At 38.0% G+C, this 20,757-nt stretch overlaps 1 non-coding gene across 1 annotated transcript; it reads left to right on the forward strand.

Moving 5' to 3' along the window:
• Positions 1-4,255: 4,255 nt before the first annotated feature.
• On the forward strand, positions 4,256-4,363 carry LOC127748027 (small nucleolar RNA R71). The gene has a single exon (XR_008009970.1). It is a non-coding gene; the product is annotated as a small nucleolar RNA R71 (small nucleolar RNA).
• The last annotated feature ends 16,394 nt before the right edge of the window (positions 4,364-20,757 follow it).

Below are 20,757 nucleotides of genomic sequence, written 5' to 3' on the forward strand. Positions count from 1 at the left end.
TTTTGGTTTTAAGGGTTATTGGCTTTTTCTGCTTCATTTTTCTTTTTCTTTCTCTATATTTTTTTTCACCATTTTTTTTCGCAAGCTTTGTTCTTCACTTCTTTTTCTTGCTTCAAGAATCAATTTTATGATTTTTTAGATTATCAATAACATTTCTCTTTTTCATCATTCTTTCAAGAGCCAACAATTTTAACATTCATAAACAACAAGATAAAAAATATGCACTGTTCAAGCATTCATTCAGAAAACAAAACGTATTGTCACCACATCAATATAATTAAACTAATTTCAAGGATGAATTCGAAACTCATGTACTTCTTGTTCTTTTGAATTAAAAACATTTTTCATTTAAGAAAGGTGAAGGATTCATGGAATTATTCATAGCCTTAAGACATAGTTACTAGACACTAATGATCATGTAATAAAGACACAAACATAGACAAACATGAAGCTCATAAACCAAAAAACAGAGAGATAAGAACAAGGAAGTTAAGGAATGAGTCCACCTTAGTGATGGTGGCGCCTTCTCCTTAAAGGACCAATGGTGTTCTTGAGCTCCTCTATGTCTCTTCCTTGCCTTTGTTGCTCTTCCCTCATAGCTCTTTGATCTTCTCTAATCTCATTGAGAATGATGGAGTTCTCTTGGTGTTCCACCCTTAATTGGTTCATGTCATGACTTAATCCTTCTAGAGAAGTGTTGAGTTGTTCCCAATAGTTGTTTAGAGGAAAATGCATCCCTTGAGGCATCTCAGGGATTTCTTGATGATGAGCTTCCTCATGTGTCTCTTGAGATCCATGGATGGCCTCTATTGTTTGCTCCATCCTTTTCTTAGTGATGGGCTTGTCCTCTTCAACGATGATGTCTCCTTCTATGACAACTCCAGCTAAGTAGCACAGATGGCAAATGAGATGAGGAAAAGCTAGCCTTGCCAAGGTGGAGGGCTTTTCGGCTACTTTGTAGAGTTCTAGAGAGATGACTTCATGAACTTCTACATCCTCTCCAGGATCATGATGGCCCGATCCACAGTTACTTCGGATCGGTTGCTACTAGGAATGATGGAGCGTTGGATGAACTCTAACCATCCTCTAGCCACAGGCTTAAAGTCCAGTCTTCTTAATTGAACCGGATTGCCTTTAGAGTCTCTTTTCCATTGAGCTCCTTCCACACATATGTCCATGAGGACTTGGTCCAACCTTTGATCAAAGTTGACCCTTCTAGTGTAGGGGCGTGCGTCTTCTTGCATCATAGGCAAGTTGAATACCAACCTTACATTTCCCAGACTAAAATCTAAGTATTTCCCCCGAACCATTATAAGATAATTCTTTGGATTCGGGTTCATGCTTTGATCATGGTTCCTTGTGATCCATGCATTTGCATAGAACTCTTGAACCATTAAGATTCTGACTTGTTGAATAGGGTTGGTAAGAACTTCCCAACCTCTTCTTTAGATCTCATGTCGGATCTTCGGATACTCATTTTTCTTGAGCATGAAAGGGACCTCATGGATCACCTTTTTCTTGGCCACAACTTCATAGAAGTGGTCTTGATAGGCTTTTGAGATAAATCTCTCCATCTCCAATGACTCGGAGGTGGAAGCTTTTGTCTTCTCTTTCCTCTTTCTAGAGGTTTCTCCGTCTTAGGTGCCATCAATGGTTACGGAAAAACAAAAAAGCTATGCTTTTACCACACCAAACTTAGAAAGTTGTTCGCCCTCGAGCAAAAGAAGAAAAGAATAGAAGAAGAATAAGATATGGAGGAGAGGGAGAGAGGTTTGGTTTCGGCCAAGGGGGAGAAGAGATGGTTGTGTTGTGTGAAAATGAAGAAGGATGGGGGGTTTATATAGTGGAGGGAGAGGGGTTAGGGTTCGGCCATTTAGGGTGGGTATGGGTGGGAAAGAGATTTTGAATTTGAAGGTAGGTGGGGTTTTTAGGGAAGAGTGGATGGATGTGAGTGGTGAAGAGGTGATGGGGAAGAGTGATTGAGGTGATTGGTGAATGATGTTTGGGGGTGGGTCCACAGATCCTGAGGTGTCAAGGATTTCTCATCCCTGCACCCTTTAGGCATGTAAAATGCCCTTTGTATGCAATCCTGGTGTTTAACGCCAAACTGCAGCATGTTTCTGGCGTTAAACTCCACCTCCATGCTTGTTTTGGCCGTTCAACGCCAATCTGCAGCATGTTTCTGGCGTTGAACACCACTTCCATCCTTGTTTCTGGCGTTTAGCGCCAGCTTTCCCCAGGGTGAAACCCTGGCATTTAAACGCCAGACTGCTGCTTGTTTCTAGCGTTCAACGCCAGCTTTATGCTCTGTTCTGGCATTAAACGCCAGCCAGATGCTCCTTACTGGCGTTTAAATGCCAGTAAGCTCTTCCTCCAGGGTGTGCTGTTTCTTCTGCTATTTTTTATTCTATTTTTAATTTTTGCAATTGTTTTGTGACTCCACATGATCATAAACCTAATAAAACATAAAAGAATAATAGAAATATAGATAAATAAAAATTGGGTTGCCTCCAAATAAGTGCTTCTTTAATGTCAATAGCTTGGCAGTGAGCTCTCATGGAGCTTCACAGATCATCAGAGCATTGTTGGGACCTCTCAACACCAAACTTAGAGTTTGAATGTGGGGGTTCAACACCAAACTTAGAGTTTGGTTGTGGCCTCCCAACATCAAACTTAGAGTTTGATTGTGGGGGCTTTGTTTGACTCTGTATTGAGAGAAGCTTTTCATGCTTCCTCTCCATGTTTACAGAAGGATAACCTTGAGCTTTAAACACAAGGTAGTCCCCATTCAATTGAAGGACTAGTTCACCTCTGTCAACATCAATTACAGCTCTTGCTGTGGCTAGGAAGGGTATTCCAAGAATGATGGATTTATTCTCATCCTTCCCAGTGTCTAAGATTATGAAATCAGCAGGGATGTAAAGGCCTTTAACCTTTACCAACACGTCCTCTACCAATCCATAAGCTTGTTTTATTGATTTATCTGCCATCTCTAATGAGATTCTTGCAGCTTGTACCTCAAAGATCCCCTGTTTTTCCATTACAGAGAGTGGCATAAGATTTATCCTGACCCCAGGTCACATAGAGCCTTCTCAAAGGCCATGGTGCCTATGGTACAGGATATTAAGAATTTTCCAAGATCTTGTTCCTTTTGAGGTAGAGTTTGTTGAACCCATGTATCTAGTTCACTAATGAGCAAGGGAGGTTCACCTTCCCAAGTCTCATTACCAAACAACTTGGCATTCAGCTTCATAATGGCTCCTAGATATTCAGCAACTTGCTCTTCAGTTACATCTTCATCCTTTTCAAAGGAAGAATAGTTCTCAAAGCTCATGAATGGTAAAAGGAAGTTTAATGGAATCTCCATGGTCTCTAGGTGAGCCTCAGATTCCTTAGGTTCCTCAGTTTGGAACTCCTTTTTGTTTGGGATACGTCCCATGAGGTCTTCCTCATTGGGATTCACATCCTCCCCTTCCTCTTTGGATTCGGCCATTTTGATGATATCAATGGTCTTGCACTCTCTTTTTCGATTCTCTTCTGTATTGCTTGGGAGAGTACTAAGAGGAGTTTCAGTGATTTTCTTACTCAGCTGGCCCACTTGTGCCTCCAAATTTCTAATGGAGGACCTTGTTTCACTCATGAAACTTAAAATGGCCTTAGATAGATCAGAGACTATGTTTGCTAAGCTAGAGGGACTCTACTCAGCATTCTCTGTCTGTTGCTGAGAATATGATGGAAAAGGCTTGCTATTGCTAAGCCTGTTTCTTCTACCATTATTAAAGCCTTGTTGAGGCTTTTGTTGATCCTTTCATGAGAAATTTGGATGATTTTTCCATGAGGAATTATAGGTGTTCTCATAGGGTTCACCCATGTAATTCACCTCTGCCATTGCAGGGTTCTCAAGATCATAAGCTTCTTCTTCAGAAGATGCCTCTTTAGTACTGTTGGATGCATTTTGCCATCCATTCAGACTCTGAGAAATCATGTTGACTTGCTGAGTCAACATTTTGTTTTGAGCCAATATGGCATTCAGAGCATCAATTTCAATAACTCTCCTCTTCTGAGGCGTCCCATTACTCACAGGATTCCTCTCAGAGGTATACATGAATTGGTTATTTGCAACCATGTCAATAAGTTCTTGAGCTTCTGCAAGCGTTTTCGTTAGGTGAATGGATCCACCTGCAGAATGGTCCAGTGACATCTTAGAGAACTCAGTTAGACCATAATATAATATATCCGAAATGGTCCACTCTGAAAGCATGTTAGCAGGACACTTTTTGGTCAACTATTTGTATCTTTCCCAAGCTTCATAGAGGGATTCACCATCTTTTTGCTTGAAGGTCTGGACATCCACTCTAAGCTTGCTCAGCTTTTGAGGAGGAAAGAACTTGGCCAAGAAGGCCATGACCAACTTATCCCAAGAGTCCAGGCTATCTTTAGGTTGTGAGTCCAACCATGTTCTAGCTCTGTCTCTTACAACAAAAGGGAAAAGCATGAGCCTGTAGATTTCAGGATCTACTCCATTAGTCTTAACAGTCTCACAAATCTGCAAGAACTCAGTTAAAAACTGATAGGGATCTTTTGATGGAAGTCCATGGAACTTGCAGTTCTGTTGCATCAGAACAACTAGTTGAGGCTTCAGCTCAAAATTATTTGCTCCAATGGCAGGGATTGAGATGTTTCTTCCATAAAAATTGGAAGTAGCTGTAGTACAATCACTAAGCATCCTCCTTGCATTATTATTGTTGTTATTATTTTTTGCTGCCATCTCCTCTTCTTTTTTTGCAAGGTTGTCTCTGGATTGTTGTATTTTAGCTTCTCTTAGTTTCTTCTTTAGATTCATTTTAGGTTCAGGATCTGCTTCAACAAGAATGCTCTTGTCCTTGCTCTTGCTCATATGAAAAAGAAGGGAACAGAAAATAACAATAGGGATCCTCTTTATCACAGTAGAGAGATTCTTTTATGTGAGTATAAGAATAAAAGAATAGAAGAAGGAGAAGAGAAAAATTCGAACACAGAAGAGAAGAGAGGGTTCGAATTTTTGAGATGAAGAGAAGTGTTAGTAATTAAATAAATAAAATAGAAGAAGATGAGAGGGGGAGAATTTCTAAAATTGTTTTTGAAAAATGGTTAGTGATTTTCGAAAATTGAGAGAAGAAATACAATTAAAATTAAAATTTGAAATAATTAGTTAATTAAAAGAATTTTGAAAAAGAGGGAGGTAATTTTCGAAAATTAGAGAGAGGATAGTAGTTAGGTGGTTTTGAAAAAGATAAGAAACAAACAAAAAGTCAATTAGTTAGTTGAAAAGGATTTGAAAATCAATTTTGAAAAGATAGGAAGTTAGAAAAGATTTTTAAAATCAATTTTGAAAAAGATATGATTGAAAAAGATATTTTGAAAAGATATGATTGAAAAAGATATTTTGAAAAAGATTTGATTTTTAAAATTAAAATTGATTACTTGACTAACAAGAAACTAAAATATATGATTCTAGAATTTAAAGACTGAACCTTTCTTAACAAGAAAGTAACAAACTTCAAATTTTTGAATCAATCACATTAATTGTTAGTAAAGTTTTTGAAAATTATGAAATAAAATTAAGAATTTTGAAAATCAATTAAAAAAATATTTTCGAAAATAATAAAAAAATGAAAAAGATTTTATTTTTGAAAAAGATTTTGAAAAGATAGGATTTTTAAAATTGAAATCTTGACTTGACTAACAAGAAACAACTTATTTAAAATTTTTTGACTAAGTCAACCCAAAGATTTCAAAAATTATGAACATCAAGAACTTATTTTAGAAAAATTTTCAAGAAAAGAAAAACATGCAAGACACCAAACTTAGAAATTTTTCATGTTTAGACACTATGAATTCAAAAATGCATATGAAAAACAACAAAAGACACAAAACAAGAAAATATGAAGATCAAACAAGAAGACTTAACAAGAACAACTTGAAGATCATGAAGAATGCAATGCATGAATTTTTTGAAAAAATACATAAATTTCAAAAACATGCAATTGACACCAAACAAAATTGACTCAACACTCAAAGAAGAAACACAAAATTTTTTTTTTAGATTTTATGATTTTTTTTAATTTTTTGTATTTTTCGAAAATTAATTGTGGAAAAATGAAAAGGAAGAAAAATTTTGAAAGATTTTTGAAAACTTTTTGAAAACAAAATAAGAAGAAAACTACCTAATCTGAGCAACAAGATGAACCGTCAGTTGTCCAGACTCAAACAATCCCCGGCAACGGCGCCAAAAACTTGGTGCACGAAATTGTGATCATCAACAATGGCGCCAATAGGCTTGGAGCTCTCAAACGTGAATCACACTTTGTCACAACTTCGCACAACTAACCAGCGAGTGCACTGGGTCGTCCAAGTAAAACCTTACGTGAGTAAGGGTCGATCCCACGGAGATTGTTAGTATGAAGCAAGCTATGGTCATCTTGTAAATCTTAGTCAGGCGGATTCAAATGGTTATAATGGTTCTCGAAAATAAAGATAAATAACGCATAAAATAGAGATAGAGATACTTATGTAAATCATTGGTGGGAATTTCAGATAAGTGTATGGAGATGCTTTGTTCCTATTGATTCTCTGCTTTCCTACTGCCTTCATCCAATCCTTCATACTCCTTTCCATGGCAAGCTGTATGTAGGGCGTCACTGTTGTCAATGGATACTTTCCATCCTCTCAGTGAAAATGGTCCAAATGCTTTGTCACAGCACGACTAATCATCTGTCGGTTCTCGATCATTTCGGAATAGAATCCAGTGATTCTTTTGCGTCTGTCACTACGCCCAACACTCGCGAGTTTGAAGCTCGTCACAGTCATTCAATCCCTGAATCCTACTGAGAATACCACAGACAAGGTTTAGACTTTCCGGATTCTCAAGAATGGCTGCCAATAATTCTAGCTTATACCACAAAAATTCTGATTAAGGAATCCAAGAGATACACGTTCGATCTAAGGTAGAATAGAAATGGTTGTCAGTCACGCGTTCATAGGTGAGAATGATGATGAGTGTCACGGATCATCACATTCTTCATGTTGAAGTGCAGCGAATATCTTAGAATACGGATAAGCTGAATTGAATAGAAAATAGTAGTAATTGCATTAATACTCGAGGTACAGCAGAGCTCTACACCTTAATCTATGGTGTGTAGAAACTCCACCGTTGAAAATACATAAGTGATCAAGGTCTAGGCATGGCCGAATGGCCAGCCCCCAAAATCTAAGAACTAAATGTCTGAAGATAGATACCAAGATGTCTAATACAATAGTAAGAAGTTCTATTTATATTAATCTAGCTACTAGGGTTACAGAGATAAGTAATTGATGTAGAAATCCATTTTCGGGGCCCACTTGGTGTTTGCTTGGGCTGAGCTTGAGCTTTACACGTGTAGAGGCTTCTCTTGGAGTTAAACGCCAAGTTGTAACGTGTTTTTGGCGTTTAACTCTGGTTTGTGACGTGTTTCTGGCATTTTACTCCAGAATGCAGCATGGAACTAGCGTTGAACGCTAGTTTGCATCATCTAAGCTCGAAAAAAGTATGAACCATTATATATTGCTAGAAAGCCCTGGAATTCTACTCTCCAACACAGTTAAGAACGCGCCATTTGAAGTTTTGTAGCTCTAGAAAATCTATTTTGAGTGCAGGGAGGTGAGAATCTAACAGCATCTGTAGTCCTTTTTCAGTCTGAATTAGATTTTTGCTCAGGTCCCTCAATTTCAGCCAAAAAATACCTGAAATCACAGAAAAACACACAAACTCATAGTAAAGTCCAAAAATGTGAATTTTGCATAAAAACTAATAAAAACATCCCTAAAAGTAGCTAGATCCTACTAAAAACTACCTAAAAACAATGCCAAAAAGCGTATAAATTATCCGCTCATCATTGCTCCCAATAGTTGTGTGGAGGAAAATGCATCCCTTGAGGCATCTCAGGGATTTCTTGATGAGGGACTTCCTTATGCTCTTGTTGAGGTCCATGAGTGGGCTCTCTTATTTTCTCCATCCTCTTTTCAGTGATGGGCTTGTCCTCTTCAATGAGGATGTCTTCATCTATGACAATTCGAGCTAAACTGCATAGGTGACAGATGAGATGAGGAAAGGCTAACCTTGCCAAAGTGGAAGGTTTGTCAGCAACCTTGTATAGTTCCAGAGGTATGATCTCATGAACTTCCACTTTCTCTCCAATCATTATGCTATGGATCATGATAGCCCGATCTACAGTCACTTTGGATCAGTTGCTAGTAGGAATGATAGAGCGTTGGATGAACTCTAACCATCCTCTAGCCATGGGTTTAAGGTCATGCCTTCTCAATTGAACTGGCTTGCCTTTGGAGTCTCTTTTCCACTGAGCTCCTTCCACACATATGTCCATGAGGACTTGGTCCAACCTTTGATCAAAGTTGACCCTTCTAGTGCAGGGGCGTGCATCTCCTTGCATCATAGGCAAGTTGAATGCCAACCTTACATTTTCTAGACTAAAATCTAAGTATTTCCCCCAAACCATTGTGAGCCAATTCTTTGGGTTCAGGTTCACACTTTGATCATTGTTCTTAGTGATCCATGCGTTAGCATAGAACTCTTGAACCATTAGGATTCTGACTTGTTGAATGGGATTGGTGAGAACTTTCCAACCTCTTCTTCGGATCTCATGTTGGATCTCCGGATATTCATTCCTTTTAAGCATGAAAGGAACCTCAGGGATCACCTTCTTCTTAGCCACAACTTCCTAGAAGTGGTCTTGATGGACCTTTGAGATAAATCTCTCCATCTCCCATGACTCGGAGGTAGTAGCTTTTGCCTTCCCTTTCCTCTTTCTAGAGGTTTCTCTGGCCTTAGGTGCCATAAATGGTTATGGAAAAATAAAAAGCAACGCTTTTTCCACACCAAACTTAAAATGTATGCTCGTCCTCGAGCAAAAGAAGAAAGAAGGGACAGAGAAGAAGAAAAAAATGGAGGAGATGGAGAGGTGTAAGTGGTTAGGCCAAGAGGGGAAAGAAGTGTTTATGATGTGTGAAAATGAAAGAGGGCTGAGGGGTTTATATAAGAGTAGAGAGAGCGGTAGGGTTCATGTGTGAGGGTTGGGTTTGGGAGAGAAAGCTTTTAAAATTTGAAAGGTGGGTGGATGTGAGTGGTGAAGAGGTGATGGGGAAGAGAGATGGAGGTGATTGGTGAGGGGTATTTGGGAAAAGGTGGTCTGGGGAGGTGTGAAGAAGACAGAGAGTGAGTTGAGGTAGGTAGGGATCTTGTGGGGTCCACAGATCCTGAGGTGTCAAGGATTTCTCATTCCTGCACCATTTTGGTGTGTAAACGCCCTCCTAGTGCCAAACCTGGCGTTTGCTACCCATTTCTGGCGTTTAACGCCAGCTTTTCTTCCCTTTCTGGCGTTGAATGCCAACTTGGTACCCTTTTCTGGCGTTAAACACCCAAAATGGTACCAGATTGGGCGTTTAACACCCATTCTGCTACCCTTACTGGCGTTTAAACGCCAGTAAGCTCCTTCTCCAGGGTGTGCTATTTTTAATGTTGTTTTTGAGTTTGCTTTGATTTTTGCAGTTGTTTTTGTGACTCCACATGATAATCAACTTAAAGAAAACATAAAATAACAAAGGAAAATGGAAATATAAATTGGGTTGCCTCCCAATAAGCACTTCTTTAATGTCAATAGCTTGACAGTGAGCTCTCATGGAGCTTCACAGATGTTCAAAGCATGGTTGGGGCCTCCCAACACCAAACTTAGAATTTGAATGTGGGGGCTTTGGTTGACTCTGTATTGAGAGAAGCTTCTTATGCTTCCTCTCCATGGTTGCAGAGGGAGATCCTTGAGCCTTAAACACAAGGTAGTCCTCATTCACTTGAAGGACCAACTCGCCTCTGTCAACATCAATCACAGCTTTTGTTGTGGCTAGGAAAGGTCTGCCAAGGATGATGGATTCATCCTTATTCTTCCCAGTGTCCAGGATTATGAAGTCAGCAGGGATGTAAAGGCCTTCAACCTTCACTAAGACATCCTCTACAAGTCCATAAGCTTGTTTCCTTGAATTGTCTGCCATCTCCGGTGAGATTCTTGCAGCTTGTACCTCAAAGATCCCTAGTTTCTCTATTACAGAGAGTGGCATGAGATTTACACTTGACCCCAGGTCAAATAGAGCCTTCTTAAAGGTCATGGTGCCAATAGTGCAAGGTATTAAGAACCTTCCCGGATCCAGTTTCTTTTGAGGTATCTTCAACTGAGCCAAGGTGTTTAGTTCATTAATGAGCAATAGAGGTTCATCCTCCCAAGTCTCATTACCAAATAACTTGGCATTCAGTTTCACGATTGCTCCAAGGTACTTAGCAACCTGCTCTTCAATAATATCTTCATCCTCTTCAGAGGAAGAATACTCATCAGAGCTCATGAATGGTAGAAAAAAGTTCAGTGGAATTTCTATGCTCTTTAGATGAGCCTCAGATTCCTTTGGTTCCTTAGAAGGGAACTCCCTAGTGGTCAATGGACGTCCCATGAGGTCTTCCTTACTGGGAACCACTGCCTCCTCACTCTCTCCAGGTTTGGCCATGTTGGTCATGGTTATGGCCTTGCACTTTCTCTTTGGATTCTCTTCTGTATTGCTTGGGAGAATGCTAGGAGGAGTTTCAGTAACTCTTTTACTTAGCTGACCCACTTGTGCCTCCAAATTTCTAATGGAGGATCTTGTTTTATTCATGAAACTTAGTGTGGTCTTAGATAGATCAGAGACTATGTTTGATAAGCTAGAGAGGCTCTGCTCAGAATTCTCTATCTATTGCTGAGAAGATGATGGGAAAGGTTTGCTATTGCCAAACCTGTTTCTCCCACCATTATTGTTATTGAAGCCTTGTTGAGGCTTCTGTTGATCCTTCCATGAGAAATTTGGGTGATTCCTCCATGAAGAATTGTAGGTGTTTCCATAGGATTCTCCCATGTAATTCACCTCTTTCATTGCAGGATTCTCAGGGTCATAAGCTTCTTCTTCAGAGGAGGCTTCTTTAGCACTACCAGATGCAGCTTGCAATCCAGTCAGATTCTGAGAAATTATATTGACTTGCTGAGTCAATATTTTGTTTTGAGCCAATATGGCATTCAGAGAATCAATCTCAAGAACTCTTTTCTTTTGAGTTGTCCCATTGCTCACAGGATTTCTTTCAGAAGTGTACATGAACTGGTTATTTGCAACCATTTCAATAAGTTCATGGGCTTCTGCAGGTGTTTTCTTCAGATGAATAGATCCACCTACAGAATGCTCCAATGACATCTTGGATAACTCAGACAAACCATCATAGAAGATACCTATGATGCTCCATTCTGAAAGCATGTCAAAAGGACACCTTCTAAACAATTGCTTGTATCTTTCCCAAGCTTCATAGAGGGATTCACCTTCCTTCTCTTTGAAGGTTTGAACTTCCACTCTAAGCTTACTCATCTTTTGAGGTGGAAAGAATTTAGCTAAGAAGGTATTGACCAGCTTTTCCCAAGAGTTCAGGCTGTCTCTAGGTTGTGAGTTCAACCAGATACTAGCTCTATCTCTTACAGCAAAAGGGAAAAGCATAAGTCTGTAGACCTTGGGACCTCGGGATCAACTCCATTGGTATTAACAGTGTCACATATTTGCAAAAATTCAGCCAAGAACTGATGGGAGGATCTTCTAATGGAAGTCCATGAAACTTGCAATTCTGTTACATCAGAGAAACTAATTGAGGCTTAAGCTTAAAGCTTTTTGCTCCAATGGCAGGAATAGAGATGCTTCTCCCATAGAAGTCGGGAGTAGATGCAATAAAGTCACCAAGCACCTTCCTTGCATTGTTGGCATTGTTGTTATTTTCGGCTGCCATGTCTTCTTCTTTTTCGAAGATTTCTGTCAGGTCCTCTCCAGAGATTTGTGCTTTAGCTTCTCTTAGCTTCCTCTTCAGAGTCCTTTCAGGTTCAGGATCAACTTCAACAAAAATGCCTTTATCTTTGTTCCTACTCATATGAGAGATAAAAAAACAAAGAAAGTATGGAATCCTCTATGTCACAGTATAGAGATTCAATGATGTGTCAGAGGAAAAGAAGAATAGAAGGATGAGGTAGAGAGAAGAATTCGAACTTATAGAGAGGGAGGGAGTCCGAATTATTAAGAGAGGAGGAGTGTTAGTGGTTAAATAGAAAGAGATGAGAGAGGGAATTTTCAAAAAAAAATTAAATAAAATAGAATTAGAGTTTAAAACAATTAGTTGAAAAGATTTTTGAAAAAAATTGTTAATGGTTTTCGAAAATTAGAGAGAGAGAGAGAGAGAGAGAGAGAGAGAGAGAAGTAGTTGGGTGGTTTTGAAAAAGATGAGAATTAGTGAAAAGATTTGAAAATCAAATTTTGAAAAGATAAGAAGTTAAAAAAGATTTTTGAAATCAAAATTTGAAAAAGATATGATTTGGAAAATATTTGATTGAAAAAGATATGATTTTAAAAAGATATGATTGAAAAAATTTGATTTTTAAAAATGATGACTTGACTAACAAGAAATTAAAAGATATGATTCTAAAATTCAAATATTGAACCTTTCTTAACAAGAAAGTAACAAACTTGAAATTTTTGAATCATAACATTAATTGTTAGGAAGGATTTTCAAAAATATTAAAAGAAAAAGGAAAAAGGTTTGATTTTGAAAAAGATATGATTGATATGAGAAGATATGAAAAAGATAAGATTTTGAAAAATCAGTTTTAAAACTTGAAAAATTGAAAAAGATATGATTTGAAAACAAAATTTTCTCCTTGGTGCTATCCTGGCATTAAACGCCCAGAATGGTATCCACTCTGGCGTTTAACACCCACTTGTCTACCTTTTGGGGCATTAAAAGCCCAGCCAGGTACCCTGGTTGGCGTTTAAATGCCAGAATTCCTTCTTCGAATATGTTCCGTGATTCCTCTGCTGTATGTTCTGAATCTTCAATTCTCTGTATTATTGACTTGAAAAGACATAATTTTTTTGAAAACTTTTAAGAAAAGAAAAACATGCAAGACACCAAACTTAGAAATTTTCATACTAGAGACACTAACAATTTGAGAATGCATATGAAAAACAACAAAAGACATAAAACAGGAGAATTTAAAGATCAGAGCAAGGAAAATCATCAAGAACAACTTGAAGATCATGAAGAACACAATGCATGAGTTTTCAAAAAAATGCATGCAATTGACACCAAACTTAAAAATTGACACTAGACTCAAACACAAAATATTTTTTATTTTATGATTTTATAAAATTTTTTGTAATTTTTCAAAAATTCTTTTGAAAAAGAAAATAAGAAACTCAAAAATTGTTAATAAGAATTCCAGGAATCATGCAATGTTAGTCTAAAGCTTCAGTCTAAAAAAGGATTAGACATGGTCAACCAAGCTTCAATAGGACATTACATACAACAGCCAAATTGATGGGAATCAACTAGCTCCTGTGATGACAAAAGCATCATCTGAAACTCTAGAATTTGTTCTTAAAAATTCAGAAGAAGAAAATAAAAAGAAAAATACCTCATCTAAGCAACAAGATGAACCGTCAGTTATCCAAACTCGAACAATCCCCGGCAACGGCGCCAAAAACTTGGTATACGAAATCGTGATACACAACTCCGTGCAGTGATAAACCCCGATTTTGTGGTTTATCTTATGCTTATTTTAGGGGATTTATTCACCTTTTCCCACATTTATTCAATAAAATAGCATGGTTTTGTAATTCTCCCTTGAATTGTGCTTAAGTGTAAAAACATGCTTTTTAGGCCCTTAAATTGGTGATTTTAACTCACTTTAATTCCATTCAATGCCTTGATGTGTTTGTTGAGTGATTTCAGGTTCATAAGGCAAGTGTTGGATGGAAGAAATGAGGAGAAAAGCATGCAAAGTGGAGAATGCATGAGGAAACAAGAATTAGGAATGATCGATGGGTGCGCACGCATACAATGCGCGCACGTGCAAAAGTGATTTTGCATAGAGAAGTGCACGCATACATGACGCGTCTGCGCGGATGAAGAAATAGCCAATTGATGCGCACGCGCACATGGTGCATACGCGCCGATACTCACACGTGTCTCACTTAAAGGCAAAAGGTTAGGGGCGATTTCTGAGCAGCCCAGGCCCAATTCCAACGTGTTTCTGAGTGTATTTCATGCAGAATTGAAGCCCAAGCAAAGAGGGGAGCAATTAGTTTAGCCAACATGAGCCTTTAGTTAGTTTTCTAGAGAGAGAAGGCCCATCTTCTCTTTAGAATTAGGTTAGGATTAGGTTAGATTGTCTTAGATCTTGAATTAATTACTTGATCTCATCTTGTTTCTTTTGTAATTTCTCATTTCTACATCTTAATTCTCTTAGTTGCAATGTTAATTTCTCATTTTGCTCTCTTGTGTGATGATGAACTCATGTTGGAATTGGTCTACATTTAATGCAATTTGATGTTGATGTTTCTTTTATTGATGAATTGAACTATGATTTTATTTTCCTTGCAATTAGTAGTTGTTAGATTTTATTGATGAATTATTTACGCGTACATGACGCGCACGCATGGGTTGCCCTGTTTCACCTACCTTCTTTTCTTCTCTTCTTGCCATTTCTTTCCCTCTTCTCTTCTCTTTCCACCCCTCAATCATCATCCAACACTACCAAACATCATCCATAACCATTTCTTGTAGTCAGTTAGTTACTTGTTTAATTAGTTTAATTTTTCATTTAATTTTCTATTTTTCATTATAAGTGTTGGATTACTAATTTTGTTGCTAATTCTTGCATCCTATTATTAACCGAATGCTATCTTAGCATAATTATTGTTAATTCTTATTGTTGGATTTAATTGTTGAGGTTATATTTTGCCACTTGGTTTTGGGTTCTTAATGCTTCATGATTGTGAACACCAAGTGAATGCTACATTGCCTTTAAGCTTCTTAACTCTTTTGAATTGCATGTTTTGGCCGCCATGCATTCATCATCCATTGCTAGGCAATTGTATATTATCATTGCATTTTTTTAGGTGATGCTTGTTTGTGGTTTACCTTTATACACATCACTTGTTTCATGCATTGAGATTGTAGAATTGTGAAATTGGATCGAAAGCTTACCTAGTAACATATTTTTTAGCTTACTTAGCTTTGTGGACCATGCTTGCTATGTGATGGATTTTCACTTCTATCTTCTTTTTCCTAACTTCCATAGCACCCATGTGTTTTACCTCTATGTCACTTAGGTGTTGCAACAACTTCAATGTGTGTCATTGATTGTTGTGTAAGTTTCAAATACCATTTTGTTCACTAAGTCTACTTACACGTCAATCAATGTCCATGCATTATCCAATCTCACAATTGCTTGATTAATTGCTTGAATGCTTCCATGCCTCTTCACTACTTGTTTGATTGACTTAACTTACAAGTCTCTTGAAGTACTTCAAGCACACTAGAATGAGTGAACTGTATACTTCTTTTGTGTAATTGTGACATGGCTTTTAAATACTAGGGTGTGAGTTCTAAACCGCATGCAAGTTAGGACCCACACGCCTATTTTTTATCAATTTCACATTAACTCACTCACTCAATTCTAGTGAATTACCTCATTCCAACAATCCATGCTTCCTTGCTTGTGCATTTACTTGTCTCATTATCTCCTGTTTTCTATTTTCAGGATAAGTCATCATAAGCAACAATGGAAGTAGGAAAAGGATATGCAGCAACCAGTTGACCCACCAGCTGGAGGTGGCAACTAGGAAGGTCGCCATACCCCCTTGCTCATCTTTGAGTACACCGAGGACCGTGCAAATTTTTAAGTGTGGCGAGGTCGTCCGACCACTCGGCATTTTTGGGTAACAAGTTTCTAATACTAACACTTTTGCATTTCACTTTTAGGTCTCTTAGGATTTTTGGTTGCATTGCATATGTATGTATTAAGCTTAGTCAAAATAATGAAATTTTTCAAGAATTTTATCTATAGGGCACCCCAATTGATTGAAAAAAAAATTAGAACTTGCTTGAATTATACCATTGTGGATCATGTTTTTGAGCTAAGAATACAAGCATATGAGATTTGAGCCTAATTGTGTGGTTACATCATATAACCACTTATTTTCATTCTTGTGTGCATTATTCTCTCTCTATGATTGTGATCTTTGATTTGTCTGATTCTATATGTCCATTATTTTATGTATACATGCACTTATATGATTGAGCCCATTATTTCAAATTGCTCACTTACCCATATAGCCTACCTTTTATCTTCAATTGTTAACCAACTTTGAGCCTACGCTAAACCCACTTGTTCTTAATCTTAGCACATTACAAGCTTGAAGCGAAAAATAATAAATGTCCCTTGTTTGTATCTTTGATTAGCTTAGGCTACTTAGAGTGCTTATCACTCAAGTTTGGGAGAGTTGGAAACATTGGTTGGGATGAAAGTGTATTTTTGTATTTTTGTCAAAATTTTGGGAATTTGGTACATACTCATGCATTGAATGTAAAATCATATGCATTGATACTTTTGTATATACTTTATTGCAAAAAAAATAATAATAATAAATAATACAAAATAAAGAAAAATATATATATATGTATATATCAAAAGAGAAAAAAATAGAAAAAGAAAGAAAAATACAAGCAATAAAAAGGGGATAAAATGCCCCAAGTAAAGCATGAGGAGAAAAGCATGCAAAGTGGAGAATGCATGAGAAAACAAGAATTGGGAATGCATCGATGGACGCGCACGCGTACAAGGAGCGCACGCGCAAAAGTGATTTCGCATAGAGACGCGCACGCGTACATGATGCGTCCACGCGGATGAAGAAATAGCTAATCGACGCACACGCGCATATGGCGCGTACGCGCTGATACTCACACGTGACTCACTTAAAGGCAAAATGTTGGGGGTGATTTCTTAGCAGCCCATACCCAATTCCAACCTGTTTCCGAGTGTATTTCATGCAGAATTGAAGCCCAAGCAAAGAGGGGAGCAATTAGTTTAGCCAACATGAGCCTTTAGTTAGTTTTCTAGAGAGAGAAGCCCCCTCTTCTCTCTAGAATTAGGTTAGGATTAGGTTAGATTGTCTTAGATGTTGAATTAATTACTTGATCTCATCTTGTTTCTTTTGTAATTTCTCATTTCTACATCTTGATTCTCTTAGTTACAATGTTAATTTCTCATTTTGCTCTCTTGTGTGATGATGAACTCATGTTGGAATTGGTTTACATTTAATGCAATTTGATGTTGATATTTCTTTTATTGATGAATTGAACTATGATTTTATTTTCCTTGCAATTAGTAGTGGTTAGATTTTACTATTTCTTTCAATTTATGATGTTTACTTCTACTGTACTCTATGTGTTTGACGAAATGTTTTCTTTAATTTTTTAGTAGTTTTGTTAACTCTTGGTCTAAGCTAAGGGAATTGGGTAACCTTGAGTCATTGGATATAATGGATTTGGTGATTCGAGAACCCTTGGTGATCAATTTGATACCCATTGATGCTAACCCACTACTAAGTTAATTAGTAGGTAGGTTGGGACTTAAGGGTTGATGTGATCAAACCTATTTGATATACTTCAAGCTTAGGAGTAGACATTACGTACTTAAAGCTTTTGGGAAGTAGACTTAATAGGTTGGTACCTCATAATTATCAATATTTGGGGTGTTGACAAGGATAGTAATTTCAATTTCCCATGCCTTAGCCTAGAGTTCTTTACCTTGATTTCTTTAATTGCTTGCTTGATTTACTTTTCTTGCCATTTATTTTCCACCCCTTATAAATCAAACCCCCTTGTTCCTTCATAGCCAATAAGCATACACTTCATTGCCATCCTCATGAGACGACCCGAAGTTCAAATACTTCGGTTAATTTTTATTGGGGTTTGTACTTGTGCTAACTCAAATTTTTTTATTGGGAGAATTGTTTGTTGGTGTATAACTATACTTGCAACAAGAATTCATTTGGGAAATTCTATACCGACACGACATATTATCCTTAAATCCTGCAGCTGACCAGCAAGTGCACTGGGTCGTCCAAGTAATACCTTACGTGAGTAAGGGTCGATCCTACGGAGATTGTCGGCTTGAAGCAAGCTATGGTCATCTTGTAAATCTCAGTCAGGCGGATTCAAATAGTTATGGGGTTTTGATAACTAAAAGAACAAAATAGAACATAAAATAGGATAGAAATACTTATACAATTCATTGGTGGGAATTTCAAATAAGCGTATGAAGATGGTTTGTTCCCTCTGAGCCTCTGCTTTCCTATTGCCTTCATCCAATCATTCATACTCCTTTCCATGGCAAGCTGTATGTAGGTGGATCACCGTTGTCAATGACTATCATCCATCCTTTCAGCGAAAATGGTCCTCTACAATTTCCCGCATGGCTAATCATCTGTCGATTCTCGATCATGTCAGAATAAGATCCATTGATCCTTTTGCACACAGTCACTGTGCCCAACACTCGTGAGTTTGAAGCTCATCACAGTCATCCCATGCGAGATCCTACTAGGAATACCACAGACAAGGTTTAGACTTTTCAGATCTCAAGAATGCTGCCCATTTGATTCTAGCTTATACCACGAAGACTCTGATCACACGGAATGGAAGCTCTATTGTCAGGAAGCTCTTACAGATAGAACGGAGGTGGTTGTCAGGCACGCGTTCATAAGGGAGGATAATGATGAGTGTCACGAATCATCACATCTACCAGGTTGAAGTACGAGTGAATATCTTAGAACAAGAATAAGCTTGAATTGAATAGAAAATAGTAGTTGATCTTGCCTGTGAAATAGATCAGTTGTTTGGCGAGCTATCACCTCAAAGGCTTGAACACCTGATCCTTGAATCTGAGCTTTCTTTCTTGTGAAGGGATGTGAAAGGACGAGCAACGAGAAAGGGGGAGTGTACCTGCAAAGGCACTCTGAAGCTTAAGTCGGTATCTTGTATTCTCTAAAAAACCTACTTGGTAGAATATCTTACCTTGCTTTTTATGGTGAGCTCTTCGTCTGTTATGTTTTTGACATTAATCGTCAGTTTTGAAATGATTGATATTGTAACTGATTGATGTGCCGTTTTAATCGTCGGTTATGGTAGGAGCGTAATTCTGACCGAGTTATAGCTTATTAAAGGCCGAGCTTATAACGGGTGACAGTTATAGCTCGCAGTGATAACAGCTATAATGCCGAGTTATAGCTCGCATTTAAAGGCGATCATATCATAGCCTCCAAGCTTGACCTGAGGAGAGAATTTTTAATGAAGCAGGTTGAGCTTATTTGATTATTTATAACTCGATCAGACAAGTTATTGAGTGAGGCACCAGTTCAACTTACTTCATTAAAAATTGGTTGGTTTTGTGTGACGTGGGGAGTCACGTTTTCCCTTTTTATTGAGGAGAGAGGGATATTTATTGCACTTAAATCTTTGGTCTGTTTCCAATATTACATGCGTCGTTTGATGTGTCCAAAGAGCAGTTAGATCATTTTGGAGTTTTGATTTGTGGTGTTACTATTATTCCTTTATTTAATGCTCCCTTTGTTACTTGGTGTCATTTGCCATTTGGTTTTTCGATTCTTTGGGAGTAGAATGAGTAAGACAGGTACGTATGTTCTATCTTTCTACTTCTAATTTTTGCTTCTTCTTTCTTCCTCATTTTTGTGTTCCTATCTACTCTATTTCTAATGGGTTTTGAAAAAGAGAAGAAGGGTGAGATTGACTGGTCTTATGAGTGGGTTAATGATGATGTGAAGTCTCGGGTGTCGCTGTTTGTTGATGAAGCTGTTGTGAGGGAGGTGGATGTGGGGAGAGTGGTAAGGGTAGGTTTTGGTTTGCAGGTTGACTTGTTACCGTGTAGTGTATATGATAGGATTTATCATCGAGGGCAGGGGTTTGAGTTTTTTTACATGCACAGCTGTGTGCTAGAGGAACTGAGAGTGAAGTTGCCGTTTACTGACTTTGAGCGTCAGGTTTTGAAGCAGTTGAATTGCACTCCATCTCAGCTCCACCCAAATGGTTGGGCTTTCCTTCGTTCGTTTGAGATTCTGATGGAATACCTAGAAGAGACGCCATCAGTGGATTTGTTCTTTTCTTTATTTCAAGCAAAGGGGGTATGGAAAGGGGGTTGGATTAATTTTAACAGCACCCCGGGATTTGGTATTTTCAGGTTGTATAAATCTTCCTTCAAGGATTTCAAGGAGATGTATCTTACGTTTATGAATCTAGAAAAGGATTTCCCCTTTTATATTGATGAATATTTGGCGGAGAGGCTTCCTTTGTGGTGGTGCTCGGAACCTCAGAACATACTCGGTCCCAAGGTTATATCTTCGAGGAATGTCTGTTTGATTGAATTTTTGGTGGAAAATATTGGTCGTAAGGATTTGATTTCTATGTATGAGTTACTAAAGTGGGAAAAAGATAAAAAGTCGGTGGTAGAGTATCTGGGTGAGTTTAGGGTTTTGTTTTGGTTATTTATCATTTTCGTACATGTTTCTGATAGGCTGTGTTCGGTTTTTGTAGGTGGTAAATATCCCGGTGTTTCGGCTGCATCACTTAGGTCTCGTTTCAAGAATAAAAATTTAGAGAAAGAAATTTCTTCGTCAAACCGTGAGAAAGTTGCTGGGGCTGGAGAAGTTAGCCAGCCTCGTTATGGGAGTACAAAGGTAATCCTGAAGAAGAGAAAATCTGACGCATTGGAGTTGTCCGAGGAATCGAGTGGGAAGGATCTGGGGGTTCCATTGGAAGAGATA

The sequence above is a fragment of the Arachis duranensis genome, chromosome 5 (assembly GCF_000817695.3).
Source record: "Arachis duranensis cultivar V14167 chromosome 5, aradu.V14167.gnm2.J7QH, whole genome shotgun sequence".
NCBI classification, from domain to species: domain Eukaryota; kingdom Viridiplantae; phylum Streptophyta; class Magnoliopsida; order Fabales; family Fabaceae; genus Arachis; species Arachis duranensis.